Source organism: Hypanus sabinus, chromosome X1 (assembly GCF_030144855.1).
Source record: "Hypanus sabinus isolate sHypSab1 chromosome X1, sHypSab1.hap1, whole genome shotgun sequence".
NCBI classification, from domain to species: Eukaryota; Metazoa; Chordata; class Chondrichthyes; order Myliobatiformes; family Dasyatidae; genus Hypanus; species Hypanus sabinus.
Genome location: NC_082738.1, coordinates 55,871,518 through 55,894,687, shown reverse-complemented (window position 1 = coordinate 55,894,687; position 23,170 = coordinate 55,871,518). Strand labels below are relative to the sequence as shown.

Here is a 23,170-nt window from a genome sequence, read left to right as displayed (position 1 = left end):
AACTTCGTAGCAGCAGAATAGGTGAAGGTCTTCTTCCTTCCTGCAAGTTGAAGCAAACGGGGAAAAGAGTCAAGTTCATGGTAAACGAGGATAATGACAGACTTTACTCCTCATTCATTCAAAACGGCAGCTTCGTAGATAGAAGTGCATCTTAAGCCCTGAGATATTTTATTTGCTCTTTTCACCTTTCACTGCATATTATCTGTTGGTTATTTAAGTTAAACTTTCAAAAGTTATAAGAACTAAATTGGAGGATACTGGAAAATATATATTGGGATCATGTTTCACAATTAACTCATGTAGCTCTACAAAGTTTGTGCTAGTGATATCTGTACAAGAAGTGATAACCTGGCATTTGTGACCACATTTATCTCATTTACTTGAGCTGCATAATAAAGAAGCAATATAGATCTTGTTGATGTATAGTTACCCTGTGGTATGTTTTAAAGACTTAAGCATGGTTAGCACAAGAGACTGGTGCAGAATGTAACGATCTGACACTATAAGTGTACTAAGCAATGGCCATCATAAAACCATAAGCTATAGGAGCAGAATTAGTCTATTTGGCCCGTTGAGTCTGCTCTGCCATTTCATCATGGCTGATCCATTTTTCCTCTTAGACCCAATCTCCTGCCATCCTCCTCCCCGTATCCCTTCATGCCCTGATCAATCAAGCATCTATCAACGCCTGCCTTAAATATACATAAAGACTTGACCTCCTCAGCTGCCTTTGGCAACAAATTCCACAGATTCACTGCTCTCTGGCTAAAGAAATTCCTCCTCATCTCTGTTCTAAAAGGACGCCCCTCTATTCTGAGGCTGTGTCTCTGGTCATGTGACCACAATACAATACTATATATTGCCAGACCAGTCGTGTTCTCAGTGTGGTATCCCTTTTGATTATAGAGCATTTTGGAATGTATGTGCTGCAAAAGATGTACTGTCATTTTATTCAAAGGCACCCAAAGCTATAGGGATGCCAGTATTTCTCTTGGTGCCTCCTGATCTCTGCCAATAGAGATTTAGATTATTTCAACACCTTTCAGTTTGCAGAGCTCTGTTTTCTAGTGTAGAAGAGAATCTGTAGTTAAAAAAAGTCCCACAAACTAGGGGGTGTTGAAAAAATCTACAGAAATTGAAAATTTAATAGCCACTGGCAAAATATATGCAATTGTTGCTTTGTGGTTGAGGCTTTTAGAATGTTTCAGTGAAGACATTATCTTTACGGAAGTAGAATCACTTCAATTCTTGATACTTATTCAAGTGAGCATTGTAGAAATGCCATAGTAGTAAAGCCCTGAGTGGATAGAATTTGCAGGTTGTTCATGCTCTCTTCACTTTCTTTTTTGTATGCAGTTCTTCTGAGAGAAGTGTTAACAGTATTTGTGCTGTTAGTCTATGCTTTAGAATGAAGATAAAATTATTTTATGTTGCATGTTATTGACTTCACAAATAGCAACAAGGTCTGAAAATACCAGCATTTGGTACAAATTCAATAAGCAACTAACATGCAGATAATTGTTCTACCAATAGAACAAGTGATATTATCTAAATGCTGGATCATCTGAGTTCTACTTTTATAGCACTGGTATTGTGGTAAACTATGTATACCTGTCTGGACATGTCCCTCTGCTGACTGCTCCTGTGGCTCCTCCCACAGACCCCTGTATAAAGGCGATTGGGGCACTGCTCCTCCCTCAGTCTTCGGCATGTCGTGCTCCCTTTTCACTGTTAATGAAAGCCTTTCGTTCTCTTCCAGTCTCCTAGAGTTATTGATGGTGCATCAGGTATTAAATAAGGTTTGCACAATAATCTCAATACTCTCCTTATGAGTACCATGTGAGGACATTGTAGTGCTTGCTAGCATGCTTCACAATATGCCAGCTGGTGTAATGGCAAGCACACATCAAATTGCACACTGAACTAATGTGTGTTATGCAGATAGATTTGGTAGTTATTACTGCATTTAGTCTGGCTTAGAGTGAGCTTTGCCAAACTAGTGCATTTTCTAATTCTACTCAGTGAATCTGTTCTCTTATATTGGAGGGTCATCCACAAGGGGTGGTCCCAAATTTTCTTGAGCTTTATATTTTTAAATTTTCCTTTGCAGGATTATTCTTCATTATTATTTTTGTAGCTCCTTTAAAACATAACTATAGTTAGAAAAGTTAATGAAAATACAGTTGTTGATCCACATCAGACCTTATCAAGTCTTTTCAAGATTTTTTATGATAAAACATCTTAACAATAGTTGCATTTATTTTTGTGCCTCCAAAACAGTTAAATGTGTAAAAGTATGTACAGGTATACTGTATAAAACCTTGAGATTAATCTCCTTACACAACAAAGAATCCCAAAGAACCTATTAAAAAAACCATCAAACACCCAATGTGCAGAAAAAATCAAATTGTACAAACAATAAAAGTCAGCAAATAACATTCAGAACTAAGTCCACAGCCACAAAGCCAGTCATCACTGTAGCTTATCCAGTGCATGTTAGTTGCAGGTTATAGCTTCAGGTCAGCACAGAGACAAGTAAATCTCATGGAACAGTGAGTCTCTGAACTGGTTCTGATGTGGCCCAATTAACTGGAATCCGCTGTACAGGTGTCCCCCGTTTTTCAAACGTTCGCTTTACGACAACTCGTTGTTATGAAAGACCTACATTAGTACCTGTTTTCACTAACCAAAGAGGATTTTCACTTTTATGAAAAAAAGACGCCCGCTTTATACATGTGTTTACCCCAAGAAAGACTACAATGACCGTGAAACCTTATGCGGGCAGTTGTTATGCGTGTACGTGCGTATGTATGTGTGTACGTGCATAAGCGTGTACATGCCGATTTTTCTTCTCCAAATCGAATTTTGTTCGCTGTCTTCCTGATTTTGATAAGTGAAACTACACCGTACATACAATATTTCTACTTTATATAGGGTGTATATTTATCATATCATTCCTGCTTTTACTATATGTTTTAGTAGGTTTGGTAGATTTGGTAGGTTATTTTTTTGGGTCTGGGAATGCACAAAAATTTTCCCCATATAAATTAATGGTAATTGCTTCTTTGCTTTACGACATTTTGGTTTACAAACGGTTTCATAGGAACGCTCTACCTTCGGATTGGGGGTGGGGGGGGGTGTGGAACCTGTATATACATTCTGCTGAAGGATGGTAGATCATATGGCTTATGTTTCCAGAGTCTTTATGTAGAGAATAATGAGAATGTTGAACTAATTCATAATTAAAGCAAAATTGCCAACTCTAGGAGGTATTATCACATGTCCATCAATTTCGAAACATCTCACCCTATCCTTGTGTCATACGGCAGAACCACTTCAAGATTCAAATTTATTTATCATGTGTACATCAAAACATACAGCGAAATACATCATTTGTGTTAATAATTTCCACACCCAAGGGTGTGCAGAGGGCAGCTTGCAAGTATTGCCACACATTCTGCTGCCAACATATGCTCACAGTGCTCAGCAGAACAACACATAACACAACAAGAAACAAACCAACAACAGCAAAGCAGGTCTCTTTCCTCCCTCCCACCCATGCACATGCACAGTCCTTTATCCCAAGGACAGGTCATCTTCTGTGGCCTCCAGCCACCACCCTCCAGCTCAGGCTTGCAGACATTGGGTTTCAATTTCCGCAGAAGAGTTGCAGAGCTTCCCAGACTCCGGCCAACGGTCCTCAACTTCCAGACTTCCGATTCAACCCTCAAGTCTCAGTCCTAGGCATCGATCCCAGGCCAGCTGATGACCAAACACTTGGGTTCGAACTCAGTGCTTGCTGATGACAGGACCCCAAACACCAGGCCTTAAACTCCAATCTCACTGATTTGCGAACCCAGTGGTCGTAGGAACTTGTTCCACCTGCCTGCATAGAACTCCAACTCTGGAACTTGTTGCCAACTTGCTAACCCAGGGAGCCCTCATCCACTGGCCTGATGTCCGATGTCCAACTATCGTGACATGGGGCATCCATAGTTGGATATCAGACATGCTTCACTTTAGGAACACATTGTCTTTCCATGCCATTTAGAGGGTGAATCCATTATTTAATCTGGTTCACTGATTCTTTGCTGTCTTTTTTCCTAATATTTTTCCTAACAATGTAAATTAATGAAGAGTTGGGGGCATTGAATAATATGACATTTTCATAATTTGATAAGAAATTTACTTTGAACTTTGAGCTTTGAATGGAAGCGTGGAGAGAAAAAAATTCAGAACTTTTTTTTCAATGTTGCCATCAATTAGCAAATTGATTGGCTTAGTGAATGAGCAGGAGCAGATGCAATATAATGTAGATTTTATTTATTTTGCTGCACTCTTCATTTGCAGAGTAGAAAATTTTTTTTTCACTGGTGGGAAAAATATATACTGTTGATGCCAAAGGGACTTGAGCATCCTTGTACACAAGTCATGGAAAACCAACTTGCAGTTGCAGCAATTAGAAAGGGAAATGGCTTTTTGGAAAAATTTAAATACAAGCATAAAGATCTATTTTTGCAATTATGTAGGGCCTTGGTGAGATTACATCTGAAGGACTGTGTATAGTTTTGGTTAACTTGCATAAAGAAAAAATGCACTTGCCAGCGAAGGAACACTGCAAAGATTCACTTGACTGGTTCCAAGAATGTTTGATTGCCACCAGGAATAATTAGAGCGGACCAGGCTGATATTCTGTCAAATTTAGAATGATGAGAGATATCAATGGAATTAATAGCCTGGATGCAAAGATGATACTCTCCCTGGCTGAGTCTAGAACAGGGAGTCACAGTCTTAAAATAGGGGGTAAGCTATTTATGATGAATTTCCTTCATGGAAAGGGTGATGAATCTTTAGAATTCTCTACGCTGGAAGACAGTGGAGGTTCAGTCATTGAGTTCATTATACAGGTCTACAGCAGATGCAATCTCACTGGCACTCTGCTCAGCCTTGGACCATCTGGATAACAGCAATACCAGGCTGCTGTTTATTGATTACAGCTCAATGTTCAACATCATCATTCCTGCAGTACTGTAATAATAAATAAGCTTCAAAACCTGGGCCCCTGTATCTCCCTCTGCAAATGGATCCTTGACTTCCTTATCAGAAAGCCACAGTCAGTGTGGATCGGAAGTAACATCTCGTCCTCACTGATGCACTGACAATCAACACTGGCACACCTCAAGAATGCATGCTTAGCTCACTGCTCTACTCTCTCCACGTTTATAACTGTATGGATAGGCAGAGCTCAGATGTCACCTACAAACTTGCTGATGAAACAACTGTTGTTGACAGTATCTCAGATGGTGTCCGGGGGGGGGGGGGGCGTAAAGGAGTGAGATACACCCAGTGACCACTGTACAATTGCCCTTTAATACAAATATCTAATCAGCCAATCATGTGACAGCAACTCAATGCATAAAAGCATGTAAATATGGTCAAGAGGTTCAGATGTTGTTCAGAACAAACATCAGAATGGGGAAGAAATGTGATCTAAGTGACTTTGACCATGAAATGGTTGTTGGTGTCAGACGGGGCAGTTTGAGTATCTCAAAAATTGCTGATCTGGGATTTAATGCACAACAGTCTAGAGTTTACAGAGAATGGTGAGAAAAACAAAACACACCCAGTGAATAACAGTTCTGTGGGCAAAAATGCCTTGGTAATGAGAGGGGTCAGAGGAGAATGCCCAGACTGTTTCAAGCTAACAGGAAGATGACAGTAACTCAGATAACCACATATTACAACAGTGTGTGCGGAAGAGCATCTCTGAATGCACAACACGTTGAACTGCATGGGCTACAGTATCAGAAGATCATGAATATATACTCAGTGGCCATTGAGTGTAGATCAGCTGGCTGAGTCATGTAGCAACAATAACTTTGCACTGAACAATTGATTGATTGTTGACTTCAGGAAGGGGAAGTCAGTGGTGAAAATGTTGAGCAGCTTCAGGAAGGGGATGTATTGTCATTGTATTTAAAGGCAGCCTATGTTATCGGGAAGCTAGTACTTCTCTTGTTATTTCCTGATCTCCACCAAAAGAAAGTTAAGTCTTATCATCTGCAATGGAATACAGTCCTGCAGACTGGGAGGTTTTGAAAAAAATCTACAGAAGCTTATGATTTCATAGCCACTGGCACAACTTGTTTCTTGTTTCTTTGTGGTTGAGACTGTTGGAATGTCTCAGTGAAGATATTATCTTTACTGAAGTAGAATCATTTTATTTCTTGATTCTTGTTGAGGTGAGCAAAAAGAAATGTTTCTGTAAAAGCCTTGGTGGATAGAATTTGCTGATTAGTGTTTTCTATCTATCATCTTCCCTCTCTTACCAGGTTGCTTATACTCTCTTCACTTTCTTTTTAGTATGTGGTAATCCTGGGAGAAATGTAATTGTGAAAAGGGTGTGCAAGTTCAAGAAGGGGAAATCAGCAATGGAAGGGGTGAGTAGTTTCAAGTTCCTGGGCATCAACATCTCAGAGGATCTATTCTGGGCCCAATATATTGATGCAATCATGCCAGTGGCTCTACTTCATTAGCAGTTTGAGGAGAATTGGTATGTCATCAAAGACTGTAGCAAATTTCTACAGATGTTCACACATTCTGTTTGGTTGCATCACTGCCTGGTATGGAACCAAACAGAATGTGTGAACATCTGTAGAAATTTGCTACAGTCTTTGATGACATACCTCAGGTGCAGTTCATTTGGTCTGGTGACTTTTTGAGCACCTTCTCCCTTGTAATAGTAACTGCAGTCACTTCTCTTGCCTCACACTCTTCAACATCTGGCACACTGCTAGTGTGTTCCACATTGAAGACTGATGCAAAATACTCATTTAGTTCATCTGCCATCTCCTTATCCCTCATTATTATTTCTCCAGCCTCATTTTCTACCAGTCCTATATCTACTACGATCTCTTTTTTTTATATACTTGGAAAAAGCCTTTACTATAATCTTTTGTATTGTTTGTTAGCTTGCTTTCATATTTCATCTTTTCCCTCCTAATGACTCTTTTAGTTGCCCTCTATCAGCTTTTAAAAGCTTCCCAATCCTCTATCTTCCCACTAAATTTGCTTTGTTGTATGCCCTCTCTTTTGCTTTTACATTAGCTTTGACTTCCCTTGTCAGCCATGATTGTACTATTTTGCCATTTGAGTATTTCTTTGTTTTTGGAATACATCTATCCTGCACCTTCCTCATTTCTCCCAGAAACTCACGCCATTGCTGTTCTGCTGTCATCCCTGCCAGCATCCCTTTCCAATTTACTTTGGCCAACTCCTCTCTCATACCACAGTAATTTCCTTTACTCCACTGAAATACTGCTATGTCAGACTTTACTTTCTCCCTATCAAATTTCAAGTTGAACTCAATCATATTGTGATCACTGACTCCTAAGGGTTCTTTTACCTTAAGCTCCCTAATCACCTCCGATTCATTACATAACACCCAATTCGGTACAACTAATCCCCTAGTAGGCTCAATGACAAACTGCTCTAAAAAGCCATCTCGTAGGCATTCAACAAACACACTCTCTTGAGATCCCTTTCCAACCTGATTTTCCCAGTCGAGCTGCATGTTGAAATCTCCCATGACTATCATACTACTCTTTTCACACTGAACTGCTGCTACAAAACAGATGCTGCAATTCTGATCCCCATTCATTCGAGATAGTTATTGATGATTTTCTGGAAATGAAGGACTTTGGTAAAAATGGTTTTGAGTTGGAGCCTTATCATGCTCAATTTCTTATGTAATGTCTGAAAGAGAAATCTTTAATTTTAAAGGCTTTGAGAAAGCACAACAGAATTGATCATTTCAACAAAACACCAGAAGCAGATTGACATTGAAGCACTTCAGAGGAAGCATAAGGATATGTGGATACAGGGAACTGATGAGATAAGTTGCTTATTAGTTTGTGTAGTATAAATAATAGTGCAGATCAAGGAAAATTGTGAAGCATGAAAAGCTAAAAATTCAAATATGGAAGTGTCAGCTGTTCAAAAGTATTCATCTCCCTTCGCTCAGTACTTAGTTGAACCACCTCTTGCATTTATTACAGCCAGTAGTCTTTTTGGATAAGTCTCTATTAGCTTTGCCCATTGATGGAACAAGATTTGCCCATTCCTTCTTAATTACTCAAACTGTGCCAGGTTAGTTGGGGAGTGGCAGTGGACAGCTATCTTGAGGTCTTGCCAGAGACATTCAATTGGATTATGGTCAGGACTCTGACTGGGCCACTCAAGCACATCAAGCTTCTTCATTTGATGCCACTCCATGGTTGCCCTGGCAGTGTACTTTGGGTTGTTGTCCTGCTGAAAGACAAACTTCCTACCCAGTTTAAGCTTTCTGGCAGAAGCTAGCGGGTTTTCATCCAGGATCTGTCTGTATTTAGCGGCATTCACCTTTCTATCAATCCTGACCAGATTTCCAGTCCCTGCTGCTGAAAAGCATTCCCATATCATGATGCTACCTCCACTATACTGTACAGTAGGAATGATGTTATCTCGGTGATGTGCGGTATTAGATCTATGTGACACAAACCACTTAGTGTTGAGGCCAAAATGTTCCACTTCAGGTTTCATCCAACCACAAGACCTTCTTCTAAATCTTTACAGTATCCTTTAAATGATGCTTTGCAAAGTCTTTTCAGGCAAGGATATGCTTTTTTGTAGCCAGGGCTTCTTCTTTGCCACTTTTGTATAAATACCCTTTTTGTGCAAGGCCTTAGAGATTGTGGAGCCACTGTCTTCTGCAGCTCAGTCAGAGTGACTGTTGGCATCTCAGTAGCCTCTCTTACAAGTGCCATTTTTCTCTGGTGACTAAGTTTAGAAGGGTGGCCTGACCTAGACAGTGTGACACTAAGCTCTGAGGTATGTTCAGTACCTTGAAGATGGTCTTGTACCTTTCCCCAGATCTGTGCTTCTCTATTATCATTTCCCTGACTTGCCTTGAATGTCCTTTTGTATTTATTTTGGTTTGGTCTGTTGAAAATCTACCATACCGTTGGACCTTACCGAGTGCGGGGGTGTAGGGGGGTATTTATTCTTATGAATTCATTAAAAACAGGTCATCCTCCAATTTTCTACATTAACAAATTGTGTGAGTTGGTAAGGTAATATACAGTATTGAACCCGAGGAAAGTTAGTGTAGTAATTACTAAGGGATGCATACTTATGCAGCCTCACAATTTTGGTTTTCAATTTTTGGTAAATCGTTGGCAAGTTTTGGAATTTTTTTTGTTTGACATGGTACACAATGTTTTGTAGATTAACTCAAAATTCTATCACCATATACTTCAAATTTAGAAAGTGAGAGTAAAATGTGAAAATAGTTGTGGGGGTGAATACTTCTTCAAGATACTGGATTTGCATATCAGTTGATACTTTTTAAAATCTATTTTGATGTTAAGCATTTTATGTAAATCATCAACTCTACTTTTCTTTCCACAGATGCTGCCTGATTGCCAAGTGCTTTTAGCAGTTTCTGTTCTTATTTCAGATTTCCAACACTTCAGTCTTTTGATTTCCATTTTGATGTGTCTGGTTCTGAATAAGAAGTCTTCATATTTTTAACAGCATTCTTCATTTCAGCTCTTTTGATCATGCTGTTGTCCTACCAGTGATAACCACTTTTCCAGGAGTGAATTCGAATAGAAATATTCCCTCTTTCAACTCCGTTGCAGAGTTGCTTTTGGCTTATTGGGAATCATGTCTGTGTCTGATTAACTTTGTTTACCAATCAAGAGAAGAGCTTCCATGTGTGCTATAGTGCAGAGATTACCAAAGATAATGATGTAATTATATTTAATCTATTATTTTTACATCCCATTTCCCCTAATCTCACAATCTCTTATAATTTGCAAAATACATTGTGTAGACATACATTTCTTATTTGAACCTCCCTTACCCATGGCTCAACTTTCTGCTTTTTTCTTTCCTCTGGTCAAGAACATCAAACTTAACCTTCTGATAGGGAACTATTACTATTAACTATTACTATAACTATTAATCTCACTAAGGTTTCCTTTTATTTTTCATAATGAACTAATCAATTAATAAAACTTGAGCTGCAGTCCTACTGCTTATTCTGCTCATTCATCTATTCATCTTACTCTTGTCAAAAAGTACTAGCTTTCCTTTCAATAACACTTCGGATGTGGTTATCACTGTGACATAAATTCCGCACCCCCACCCCCTGATTCTATTGTGCATAATTAACCTCGTAGATTCATAAAATAATGTAGTTCATTCATTATTGAAACCTTGGTATACTACCTAATCGAATAGCACTCCCCCTCTCCCCATCATGCCTTTAGCTGCATTAAACACTGTAGGGTCATTTGAATTGTGATCGTAAATTGCTTCTGCTCACTTCAAACGACTCTTAGGTTCTCACAACCACTTAGAACCACCCAGTTATTAATAATTGCTCTCTATTGTTTCAAAGTGTTTACCTGTTTTGAACCAGTATTGGATATACTCCAGTAATTGAAACCTGCTAAAGATTAGCTAGACTATGAATGAAAGCTATTAAGGCAAAAACTGAGTTATTCCAATTAATTACCACCTATGTACTGATATGATTTCCATTTTAAGACCTAAAATTACTAGCAATGTTGAGTGTTCCAAGAAACACAGAAAACCTACAGCACAATACAGGCCTTTGGCCCACAAAGCTGTGCTGAACACGTCCTTACCTTAGACATTACTAGGCTTACCCATAGTCCTCTAAGCTCCATGTACCTATCCAGGAGTCTCTTAAAAGACCCTATTGTATCCGCCTCCCCCACCATTGCCAGCAGCCCATTCCACCACTCTGTGTGCAAAAAAACTCATCCCTGACATCTCCTCTGTACTTACTTCCAAGCACCTTAAACCTGTGTCCTCTTGTGGCAGCCATTTCAGCCCTGGGTAAAAGCCTCTGAGCAATGCCTCTCATCATCTTATACACCTCTGTCAGGTCACCTCTCATTCACTGCCACTCCAAGGAGAAAAGGCCGAGTTCACTCAACCTGCTTTCATAAGACACGCTCCCCAATCCAGGCAACATCCTTGTAAATCTCTTCTGCACCCTTTCTATAGTTTCCACATCCTTCCTGTAGTGAGGTGACCAGAACTGAGCACAGTACTCCAAGTGGGGTCTGACCAGGGTCCTATATAGCTGTAACATTACCTCTCAGCTCTTAAAATTAATCCCATGATTGATGAAGGCCAATGTACCGTATGCTTTCTTAACCACAGAGTCAACCTGCTCAGCAGCTTTGATTGTCCTATGGACTCGGACCCCAAGATCCCTCTGATCCTCCACACTGCCAAGAGACTTACCATTCATACTATATTCTGCCATCATATTTGACCTACCAAAATGAAACACCTCACACTTCTCTGGACTGAGCTCCATCTGCCACTTCTCAGCCCAGTTTTGCATCCTATCAATGTCCCACTGTAACCTCTGACAGCCCTCCACACTATCCACAACACCCCCAACCTTTGTGTCATCAGCAAATTTACAAACCCATCCCTCCACTTCCTCATCCAGGTCATTTATAAAAATCATGAAGCGAAGGGGTCCCAGAACAGATCCACTGGTCATCCCCCTCCATGCAGAATATGACCCATCTACAACCACTCTTTGCCTTCTGTGGGATAGCCAGTTCTGGATCCACAAAGCAATTTCCCCTTGGATCCCATGCCTCCTTACTTTCTCAATAAGCCTTGCATGGGGTACCTTATCAAAATGTTTCCATGGAACGTTTGATAAAATCATGGAAACAGGAAAAAATAATTAAAATCAGATTTGGTAATTATGAAACAGATAGAAACATTGCTTCCATATTTCCATTTTGATGCACCTGGCTCTAATTTCTACTAAATTAGAGGCATTGCCATCCCTTATTTTATATGCTGGATCCAGGACAGAATAAGCATCCAAATGTCTGCAGTGAAGATGTACACAACAGGATTCTCTTCATTGATTACAACTCTGCATTCAATTCTATCATCCCCTCAAAGCTTATCAATAAGTTCCAAAACCTTGGACACAATATCTCCTTATGCAAATAGATCCTTGATTTCCTCACTTGTAGACCCTAATCATTTTGGATTGGCAAGAACATCTCCTCCACAAACACCAGCAGCACAGGTGCACCACAAGGCTGTGTGCTCAGACCCCTGCTCTACTTGCTTTATACTTATCACTGTTAAGATAAGTACAGCTCCAATGTCATATTTAATTTTACCTACAAAACTACTTCTTCAGCGGTTTGATTGAGGCACAACTGCGCAAGTGCGTGAATGTTAGCCAGTTAGAACAGCAAGAAGAGTTTAAAAGGAGTAAAAGGGGACAGCTTTATAGAGCAGGTGTCAAAGGAGCAGGCGACGGAACAGATGAAGACAGAATAGGAAGGCTTTGGCTCAATGGGGCATTGGTGTTAATGGGTGGAGGCCAGGTAGGTTTTCTGTGTAGAATACAGACAGGAAGTATGTCTGTGAGGCCAGTGCTCTGTGCTCGGTGTCAGATGTGGGAAGTCCTAGAGACTCCAACTCTCTTGGACGGCTACATCTGCGCTAGGTGTGTTGAGCTGCAGCTCCCTAGGGACTGCGTTAGGGAATTGGAGATGCAGCTCAATGACCTTCGTCTGGTCGGGGAGAGTGAGGAGGTGATAGGGAGGAGTTATAGGCAGGTAGTCACACCGGGGCCTCAGGAGACAGATAAGTGGAAAACAGTCAGGAGAGGGAAGGGCAAGAGTCAGATGTGAGAGAGCACTCCTGTGGCTGTCCCCCTTAAGAATAAGTACTCCTGTTTGAGTACTGTTGGGGGTGGGGGAAAGCAGCAGTGGCCACGCTGCTGGCACAGAGTCTGGCCCTGTGGCTCAGAAGGGTAGGGAAAGGAAGAGGATGGTACCATTGATAGTTAGGGGGTCAGACAGGTGATTCTGTGGATGCAGGAAAGAAACACGGATGGTAGCTTGCCTCCCAGGTGCCAGGGTCCGGGATGTTTCTGATCACAGCCATGATATCCTGAAATGGGAAGGAGAACAGCCAGAGGTCGTGGTACATATTGGTACCAATGACATAGGTAGGAAAAGGGAGGAGGTCCTGAAAACAGACTACAGGGAGTTAGGAAGGAAGTTAAGAAGCAAGACCACAAAGGTATAATCTTGGGATTACTGGCTGTGCCACGCGAGTGAGTATAGGAATAAAATGAGGTGGAGGATGAATGCGTGGCTGAGAGATTGGAGCAGAGGGCAGGGATTCAGATTTCTGGATCATTGGGACCTCTTTTGGGGCAGGCGTGACCTCTACAAAAAGGACGGGTTGCACTTAAATCCCAGGCGATATCCTGGTGGGGAGGTTTGCAAAGGCTATTGGGGAGAGTTTAAACTAGAATTGCTGGGGGGTGGGAACCGAAATGAAGAGATGGAGGAAGAGGCAGTTGGCTCACAAATAGAGAAAGCTTGGAGACCGTATGAGAGGGAGGATAGGCAAGTGATAGAAAAGGGACTTGCTCAGACCGATGGTTTGAGATGTGTTTATTTTAATGCAAGGAGTATTTTGAACAAAGCAGATAAGTTTACAGCATGGATATGTACTTGGAGCTTTGATGTTGTGGCCATTACAGAGACTTGGATGGCTCACGGGCAGGAATGGCTACTTTGAGTGCCAGGCTTTAGATGTTTCAGAAAGGACAGGGAGGGAGGCAAAAGAGGTGGGGATTTGGCACTGTTTATGAGAGATAATGTCCTGGCTGCAGAAAAGGAGGAAGACATGGAGGGAGTGTGTACGGAGTCTCTGTGGATGGAAGGTAGGAACAGGAAGGAGTCAATAACTCTACTGGATGTTTTCTATAGACCACCCAGTAGTAACAAGGACATCAAGGAGCAGATAGGGAGACAAAATTCTGGAAAGGTGTAATAAAAACAGGGTTGTTGTGGTGGGAGATTTTAATTTCCCAAATATCGATTGGCATCCCCTTAGAGTGAGGGGTTTAGATGGGGTGGTGTTTGTTAGGTGTGCTTAGGGAAGTTTCTTGACACAATATGTAGATAAGAGGAGAGGCTGTACTTGATCTGATATTGGGAAATGAACCTGGTAAGGTGTCAGATCTCTCAGTGGGAGAGCATTTTGGAGATAGTGATCACAATTCTATCTCCTTTACCACAGCATTGGAGGGGGATGGGAACAGACAAGTTAGGAAAGCGTTTAATTGGAGGAAGGGGAAATATGAGGCTATCAGGCAGGAACTTGGAAGCATAAATTGGAAACAGATGTTATCAGGGAAATGTACAGCAGAAGTGTGGCAAATGTTCAGGGGATATTTGTGATGAGATCTGCATAGGTACATTCCAATGAGACAGGGAGAGGATGGTATGGTACAGGAACCATTCTGTGCAAAGGCTGTTGTAAATCTAGTCAAGAAGAAAAGAAGAGCTTACAAAAGTTTCAAAAAACTAGGTAAAGACAGAGATTTATAAGATTATAAGGCTAGCAGGAAGGAGCTTAAAAATGGAGTTAGGAGAGCCAGAAGAGGTCATGAGAAGGCCTTGGCGGACAGGATTAAGGAAAACCCCAAGGTATTCTACAAGTTTGTGAAGAGCAAGAACATAAGACGTGAGAGAATAGGACCAATCAAGTGTGACAGTGGAAAATTGTGTATGGAACCGGAAGAGATAGCAGAGGTACTAAATGAATACTTTGCTTCAGTATTCACTACGGAAAAGGATCTTGGTGATTGTAGGGATGACTTGCAGTGGACTGAAAAGCTTGAGCATGTAGATATTAAAGAAGAGGATGTGCTGGAGCTTTTGGAAAGCAAGTTGGATAAGTCTCTGGGACTGGATGAGATGTACCCCAGGCAACTGTGGGAGGTGAGGGAGGAGATTGCTGAGTCTCTGGTGATGACCTTTGCATCATCACTGGGGATGGGGGAGGTTCTGGAGGATTGGAGGATTGTGGATGTTGTACCCTTATTCAAGAAAGGGAGTAGAGGTAGGCCTGGAAATTATAGACCAGTGAATCTTACTTCAGTGGTTGGTAAGTTGATGGAGAAGATACTGAGAGGCAGGATTTATCAACATTTGGAGAGGCATAATATGATTAGGAATAGACAGCATGGTTTTGTGAAAAGCAGGTCATGCCTTATGAGCCTGATTGAATTTTTGAGGATGTGACTAAATACATTGATGAAGGTAGAGCAGAAGATATAGTGTATATGGATTTCAGCAAGGCATTTGATAAGGTACCCCATGCAAGGCTTATTGAGAAAGTAAAGAGGCATGGGATCCAAGGGGACATTGCTTTGTGGATCCAGAACTGGCTTGCCCACAGAAGGCAAAGAGTGGTTGTAGACAGGTTATATTCTGCATGGAGGTCGGTGACCAGTGGTGTGCCTTAGGGATCTGTTCTGGGACCCCTACTCTTCGTGACTTTTATAAATGACCTGGATGAGGAAGTGGAGGGTTGGGTTTGTAAATTTGCTGATGACACAAAGGTTGGGGGTGTTATGGATACTGTGGAGGGCTGTCAGAGTTTTCAGCGGGACATTGATAGAATGCAAAACTGGGCTGAGAAGTGGCAAATGGAGTTCAACCCAGATAGGTGTGAAGTAGTTCATTTTGTTAGGTCAAATGTGCTGGCAGAATATATTATTAATGGTAAGACTCTTGGCAGTGTGGAGGATCAGAGGGGTCTTGGGGTCCAAGTGCATAGGACACTCAAAGCTGCTTCGCAGGTTGACTCTGTGTTTAAGAAGGCATACGGTGCATTGGCTTTCATCAATCGTGGGATTGAGTTTAGGAGCTGAGAGGTAATGTTGCAGCTATATAGGACCCTGGTCGGACCCCACTTGGAGTACTGTGCTCAGTTCTGGTCACCTCACAACAGGAAGGACGTGGAAACCATAGAAAGGGTGCAGAAGAGACTTACAAGGATATTGCCTGGATTGGGGAGCATGCCTTATGATAATAGGTTGAGTGAACTTGGCCTTTTCTCCTTGGAGCGACGGAGAATGAGAGGTGACCTGATAGAGGTGTACAAGTTGATGAGAGGCATTGATCGTTTGGATAGTCAGAGGCTTATCCCCAGGGCTGAAATGGCTAGCACAAGAGGGCACAGTTTTAAAGTGCTTAGAAGTAGGTACAGAGGAGGTGTCAGGAGTAAGATGTCACACAGAGAGTGGTGAGTGCGTGGAATGGGCTGCCAGCGATGGTGGTGGAGGTAGATACAATAGGGTCTTTTAAGAGACTCCTGGATAGGTACATGGAGCTGAGAAAATAGAGGTCTATGGGTAACCCTAGGTAATTTCTACGGAAAGGACACGTTCGGCACAGCTTTGTGGGCTGAGGGGCCTGTATTGTGCTGTAGGATTATCTATGTTTCTTCGTTCCCACTACTGTTGCTGGCCAAATCAAAGTTGGTGACAAATCAGCATATTGGAGACTGATTGAGAATCTGGCTGAATGGTGCTGCACCAACAACCTTTTACTGAATGTCAGCAAGACCAAGAAGTTGATTATTGACTACAGGAGGAGGAAACCAGCAGTCCATAAGTCAGCTCCCATCAATGGCTCAGAGGTGGAGGGAGTCAGCAACTTTAAATTCATCAGCTTTCTTTCTTTCTTTCCTTGTTTATTAGGTGATACAATGTGGATTAGGCCCATCTGGCCATTTGAGTCACACTGCTCCAGCAACCCCACAGTCCCAATTAATTCTAACCTAATCATGGGAAAATTTGCAATGAGCACTTAACCTACTGGTACATCTTTGGACTGTGGGAGAAAAACTGAAGAACCCGGGTAAAACCCACACAGTCCATGGGGAAGAAATACAGAGACTCCTTACAAAATGGAACCGGAATTGAACTCCAAACTCCGGAATGCCCAGAACTGCAATAGTGTTGTACTAACTGCAGTGGTACCCATTGTTATGACTCAAGTGTTATCACTTCAGATGATCTGTCCTGGGTCCAGCATGTAACTAGTATTTTGAAGAAGGCATGGCAAAGAAGGCACAGATTTAGCATGTCATCTAAAACTTTGACAAAACTTGTATAGATGCACAGTGGAGAGTATACTGACTAGTTGCATCATGGTCTGGTATAGAAACACCAATGGACTTGAGCAATAAAGGACTATAAAAAGAAATGGCTACCACCCAGCCCATCACAGGTAAAACCCTCCCCACTATTGAGCATATTTACAAGGAATGCTGTCACAGAAAAGCAGTGTCCATCTTCAAGGATCCCCATTGTCCAGGCAGTGCTCTCCTCTCACTGGTACCATCAGGAAGGATGTACAGGAACTTCAAGCCCACAGCACCAGGTTCCAGAAGAGTTCTTATCCTTCAACCATCAGGCTTCTGAACCAGAGGGGATAACTTCAATCACCCTAACACTGAACTGATTCCACAACCTATGGACTCACTTTTAAGGACTCTACAACATGTGTTCTTGATATTTATTATTTATTTATTTTTAAATTATTTTTCTTCTTTTATTTGCACTGTTTGTGGTCTTTTGCACACTGGTGTCTATCTCTGTTGTGTGTGGTTTTCCATTGATTCTATTGTGTTTCTTTGTATCTGCTGTGAATGTCCACAAGAAAATGAATCTCAGGGTTGTATATGGTGATATATAGTTACTTAGATAATAAATTTACTTTGAACTTTGCCTATGTATTACAATTTTTAGGAAGGAAGATAGTCCAGTAATTAAAGATACATAGTTGGTATATGTATGCCAAAATCATAAATACAGACTAATACAAAGTAATGGCTTGACTGAGAAGCATGGAAAAAACAGGCCAGAGCAAAAATCTGTGGTTGGGGACAAACGTGGAGAAGTAGCTCAATCCTTCACATTTGTCTCCTGAATGTAAAGATGATGACTAAATAAAGCAAAGGATGTTGTTGGATCCAACTGTATAATTCTTAGATTAGACAGTTTACAGTCGGTCCTCCTTATCCGTGAGGGATTGTTTCCGGGACCTCCCGTGGATACCAAAAAATGCGGATGCTCAAGTCCCTTATATAAAATGGCGTAGTATTTGCATATAACCTATGCACATCCTCCCATATACTTTAAATCATCTCTAGATTACTTATAATACCTAATACGATGTAAATAGTTGTTACACTGTCTTGTTTAGTGAATATTGACAAGAAAAAAAACTGTACATGTTCCTCTCGCTCACAACACAAGCAGCGAATGAACGAGACGCCGATTCTCCTGTGATCTTTACGTTCTTGAGGCTGTAGCGCCTTATGTAGCCAGCCAGCCATCCCTTACTAGACTCAAATTCTTTTCTCCTGCTCTCATCAAACCCGTCACAGTAGTGCTCATAGAGACTAAGAGCTTTTTCACTTTACGCTCCCTCTTAGCCTTAGAGGAATTGCTTTGACCACGTAATTGCTTTTTAGGAGCCATTTTTTCACAGGAAAAATGTAGTGAACGAACAAGACGTGAAGTGAACAACGCTCGAGCAACGTGCTGGAAGAGCACTTCCGGGTTTCTTGATTCATGGTTGGTTGAATTCACGCATGCGGAACTTGTGGATAAGGAGGGCCGACTGTAATTGTTATTTTCTTTGCAGTTTAACAATCAATTATCTGCTTGTATGTTAAACTCTGTATTGTTATGTACATAACAGTTTAATATACTGCTAATGGTTATTCAAAGTATAATCCTGGAAAGCCCTGGAAGCTTCTTTGTACTGTATTATATGATTAAGGACCTTCTAACTGGTTACCTCTTATTTATAAATTTGAATGAAATTTTCCCTTATCTATGGGTATAAAATAGCAAAGCAGCGATATCTTCTTAGCACCTTAGGCTACGTCCATACTTGACCGGATAATCTTGAAAATGCCGGTTTCACGTAAGAACGATAGGCAGCCACACCAAGCGTTTTTGAAAATACCTCCGTCCACATTAAAACGGGCATTTGGGTGAATCTCCTCCTACTGGGCATGCGCAGGACACATCTACAGAAAACAAGTGACATGTTTGGTGTTGAATCTCGCTGTGAAAGTCTGCGTTTGTGCAGTTACAGACTAGAAAAACTTAAAAGGAAATTGCCAAATGACAGACAGCTGTTGGCGCTTGCACAGGAGGACTTAAAACTGAAAGAAGACTAATACTGGAGCGTATGGAGGCAACTGACAGGGAGTTCACGGACAGTATGACCTGGCTGATGACGAACATTGAAAAACTGACTAACTCTGTTGCATTAATAAAGCATCTTGTTAAACGTATCAAACATGACTGCATCAGTGTTATCTTGTATTTCCATACAATGTTACATTAGGCTGTTACATATCTTGTCAGAGAAGTACTTGCATAAATAGGTAAACCACCTTCATACAAGCAAGGATAGAAAACAAGGCAAAGTGAGTGTACTTATTTATTCAATAAGTTAATGGTCAAAGTACAGTATTTGGTGAGTACATTTCTAACTCTTCTGGCTTCAGTCTCGTTGCCATCTGTTCTGAAATTGTTAGGTTGTGTGGGGGGTTTGTGTTCAGGAAAACAATGAAATGCTGGAATCTGTTCCGGCACATCATGACAGCGTTTCCAGAAATCTCTGGTTACCCCGTTCATACTACTCTTGCCCAAGCAGCGTTTTCAAATTTACACACTCTGGAGGGCATTTTAGAAAAGCTTCGTTTTTGGGGGAGGAAAACACCGTTTTAGTGTGGACGGAGGGTCAAAATGAAGTGAAAAAGCTTTGGTTACAGATTTATCCGATCTAGTGTGGACGTAGCCTTAATCTCTTTGTCTTTAAGCCTTCTGCTACTAGCTTTTGCTCCTGTTTCCTTTGTTCTATCAATGCTTAATAAAATGACTGAAACAAGTTTTGTGCCTCTTTCCTGATTTCTCCTCCAAAAGGGCCACAACCTTGTTATGGTTTGGAGGATTGTGTGGAGAGCTATGTTACCTGGAGTCAGGACTTTATGCTTTGTCTCTTGGTAGGGTCACCCATGCCAAACAGATCAAAGCGTAGAGGCTGGGCTAAGAGTGGCCCTCCAGTCCTCTAGGTTTGGGGGTTCAGCTCAGGGCTAACAACCCTGACTGGTAAAACAAAATTGTTACAGAACCAGCTATGAAGAATCCTTCTATGTCTGAGTGGCCAAGGACAGACAGAGATGGAGGACCTTCATTGCTGCCCTATTGCAGTGGTGTAATGGGCAGTAACTAACTAACTTCCTGATTTTTGAAAGAACCTTGGATTAAAACACCAGAATCCTACAATTGGCATAGTCTACAGGATGATTACAAAGATTTAGGATTTGGAAGAGTCACACAGATGAAAGTGTTATTTTTAGCACACAATAAAAAGGGGTAAGAACTTCCTCTTATGTTCCAATATGTCTGAAATAAAACTAGTTCTGGCTTTGTTTTACAAATAGATCTATAAAAAAGAAACACAAGCTATAGAGCCATGTACAAACCGGTAGAGTGCAGATTAAATATGCAAGCCAGTAGAGCACGGATAAAAAATATAACAAATCTGTGCAAGCCAGTAGAGTGTGAGGAAACTTAAATACCTGAAAATTAGCAGAACACGGTGGGGGCGGGGGGGGGGGGAGAGGATTGTGGGAAGAATTAAATTCATGTTGCATGACAGCTTATTAAAATTTTGGCTGTAAACTATTAGTACTTTGAGTTCACAATCAAAGTAATATAAACTCCGGATGAATTAAGATTGAATCAAAACAATGGCCAAAGTTGTGAAACCAACTACAGAATCTCCAGTTAGTTGGGAACAGATAACTGAGGGTTTGAGCTCCTACTTAAATAAAACATTCAGTTTGATAAGGTTAATGAGAGAATACTATTTTACTTCTTTTACATCTGTTTTTCATTTTAAATGTGTCTCTGGAACTGTTAGAGCCTGTGATTTATTACCTGGAGATTGTTTCAGTGATTCATCATTTCATTATCTTCAAGAAAATTCCGGGACAGCCTTGAGGTGAAGAAGTTTTGAGATGGGATGCGGGCTGATGTTCAACTCCATTTTGTCGATTAAAGCTTCCATTAATCGCCGATTAAAGTGTCATGGAAGATTGAGACATTGAGTGGAATGCCATCAGCTAGTGTGAATTTTGTGCTGACTGCCTTCCTCTTGATTGCTGCCGAGAAGGAGTCTGTGAGCGGACTATTGCAGTGTGGCTTGCTTTGGTAGGTGGGTAGGCCTCTGTGCTCATGTGATGTCTCATTCATTGAGAAAGGAAGATGTTACCGTGGTTTATAGACTGTGGACTTTCTCAGACTTAAGGTTTTTATATTGTGTTCTTCAACCATTTCTTTCTGTTTTGTTGAGCAAGGGATGGTGTTTTGGGGTTGATGTTCTGTTTTGTGTGTGGAGAGTGGGGTTTGGAGTCAATGTTCTGCTTTGTGTGGGGAGAAAGTGGTTTGGGGGGGTTGATGATCGGGATGCCATTTTTGTGCAGGGGTGGGTGGGTTTGATGTTTCTCTCAAAATGACTTTCATGTTCTTTCTTTGTTTTGTGGCTCTCTGGAAAGACAAATTTCAAAAGTTGTAGCAACACACACAAAATGCTGGTGGAACACAGCAGGCCAGGCAATGTCGATAGGGAGAAGTGATGTCAACATTTTGGGCCGAGACCCTTCATCAGGACTAACCAAAAGGAAAGATAGTAAGAGATTTGAAAGTAGTGGGGGGAGGGGGAAATGCGAAATGATAGGAGAAGACCGGAGGATGTGAGATGAAGCTAAGAGCTGGAAAGTGATTGGCGAAAGTGATACAGAGCTGGAGAAGGGAAAGGATCATGGGACGGGAGGCCTCGGGAGAAAGAAGGGGGGAGAAGCATCAGAGGGAGATGGAGAACAGGCAAATAACTATATATGTCGGGGATGGGGTAAGAAGGGGAGGAGGGGCATTAACAGAAGTTAGAGAAGTCAATGTTCGTGCCATCAGGTTGGAGGCTACCCAGCTGGTATATAAGGTGTTGCTCCTCCAACCTGAGTTTGGATTTATTTTGACAGTAGAGGAGGCCATGGATAGACATATCAGAATGGGAATGGGATGTGGAATTAAAATGTGTGGCCACTGGGAGCTTTCTCTGGTGGACTGAGCATAGGTGTTCAGCGAAACGGCCTCCCAGTCTGCGTCAGGTCTCACCAATATATAAAAGGCCACATTGGGAGTACCGGACGCAGTATAACACACCAGCCAACTCACAGGTGAAGTATCGCCTCACCTGGAAGGACTGTCTGGGGCCCTGAATGTTGGTGAGGGAGGAAGTGTGAGGGCAGGTGTAGCACTTGTTCTGCTTACAAGGATAAGTGCCAGGAGGGAGATCGGTGGGAAGGGATGGGGGGGACGAGTGGACAAGGGAGTCGCGTAGGGAGCGATCCCTGTGGAAAGCAGAAAGGGGGGAGGGAAAGATGTGCTTGGTAGTGGGATCCGGTTGGAGGTGGCGGAAGTTACGGAGAATTATATGTTGGACCTGGAGGCTGGTGGGGTGGTAGGTGAAGACAAGGAGAACCCTATCCCGAGTGGGGTGGCGTGTAGATGGGGTGAGGGCAAATGTGCGGGAAATGGGAAAGATGCGTTTGAGAGCAGAGTTGATGGTGGAAGAAGGGAAGCCCCTTTGTTTAAAAAAGGAAGACATCTCCTTCGTCCTGGAATGAAAAGCCTCATCCTGAGAGCAGATGCGGCAGAGACTGAGGAATTGTGAGAAGGGTATAGCATTTTTGCAAGAGACAGGGTGGGAAGAGGGATAGTCCAGGTAGCTGTGAGAGTCAGTAGGCTTATAGTAGATATCAGTAGATAAGCCATCTCCAGAGATGGAGACAGAAAAATCAAGAAAGGGGAGGGAGGTGTCGGAAATGGACCCGATAAATTTGAGGGCAGGGTGAAAGTTGGAGGCAAAGTTAATAAAGTCGACGAGCTCAGCATGCGTGCAAGAGGCAGCGCCAATGCAGTCGTCGATGTAGCAAAGGAAAAGAGTGGGATGGATACCTGTAAAGACTTGGAACATGGACTGTTCCACAAAGCCAACAAAAAGGCAGGCATAACTGGGACCCATACGGGTGCCCATGGCTACACCCTTGGTTTGGAGGAAGTGGGAGGAGCCAAAGGAGAAATTATTGAGAGTAAGAACTAATTCCACTACTAGACGGAGGAGAGTGGTGGTAGAGGGGAATTGGTTAG

General features: G+C 41.8%; 1 long non-coding RNA gene across 1 annotated transcript; it reads left to right on the top strand.

The window, feature by feature from the left end:
- Positions 1 to 46: 46 nt before the first annotated feature.
- LOC132384946 (uncharacterized) lies at positions 47 to 19,836 on the top strand. Its single transcript, XR_009509041.1, has 3 exons — positions 47 to 80; positions 6,364 to 6,440; positions 16,631 to 19,836. It is a non-coding gene; the product is annotated as an uncharacterized LOC132384946 (long non-coding RNA).
- Positions 19,837 to 23,170: the final 3,334 nt, after the last annotated feature.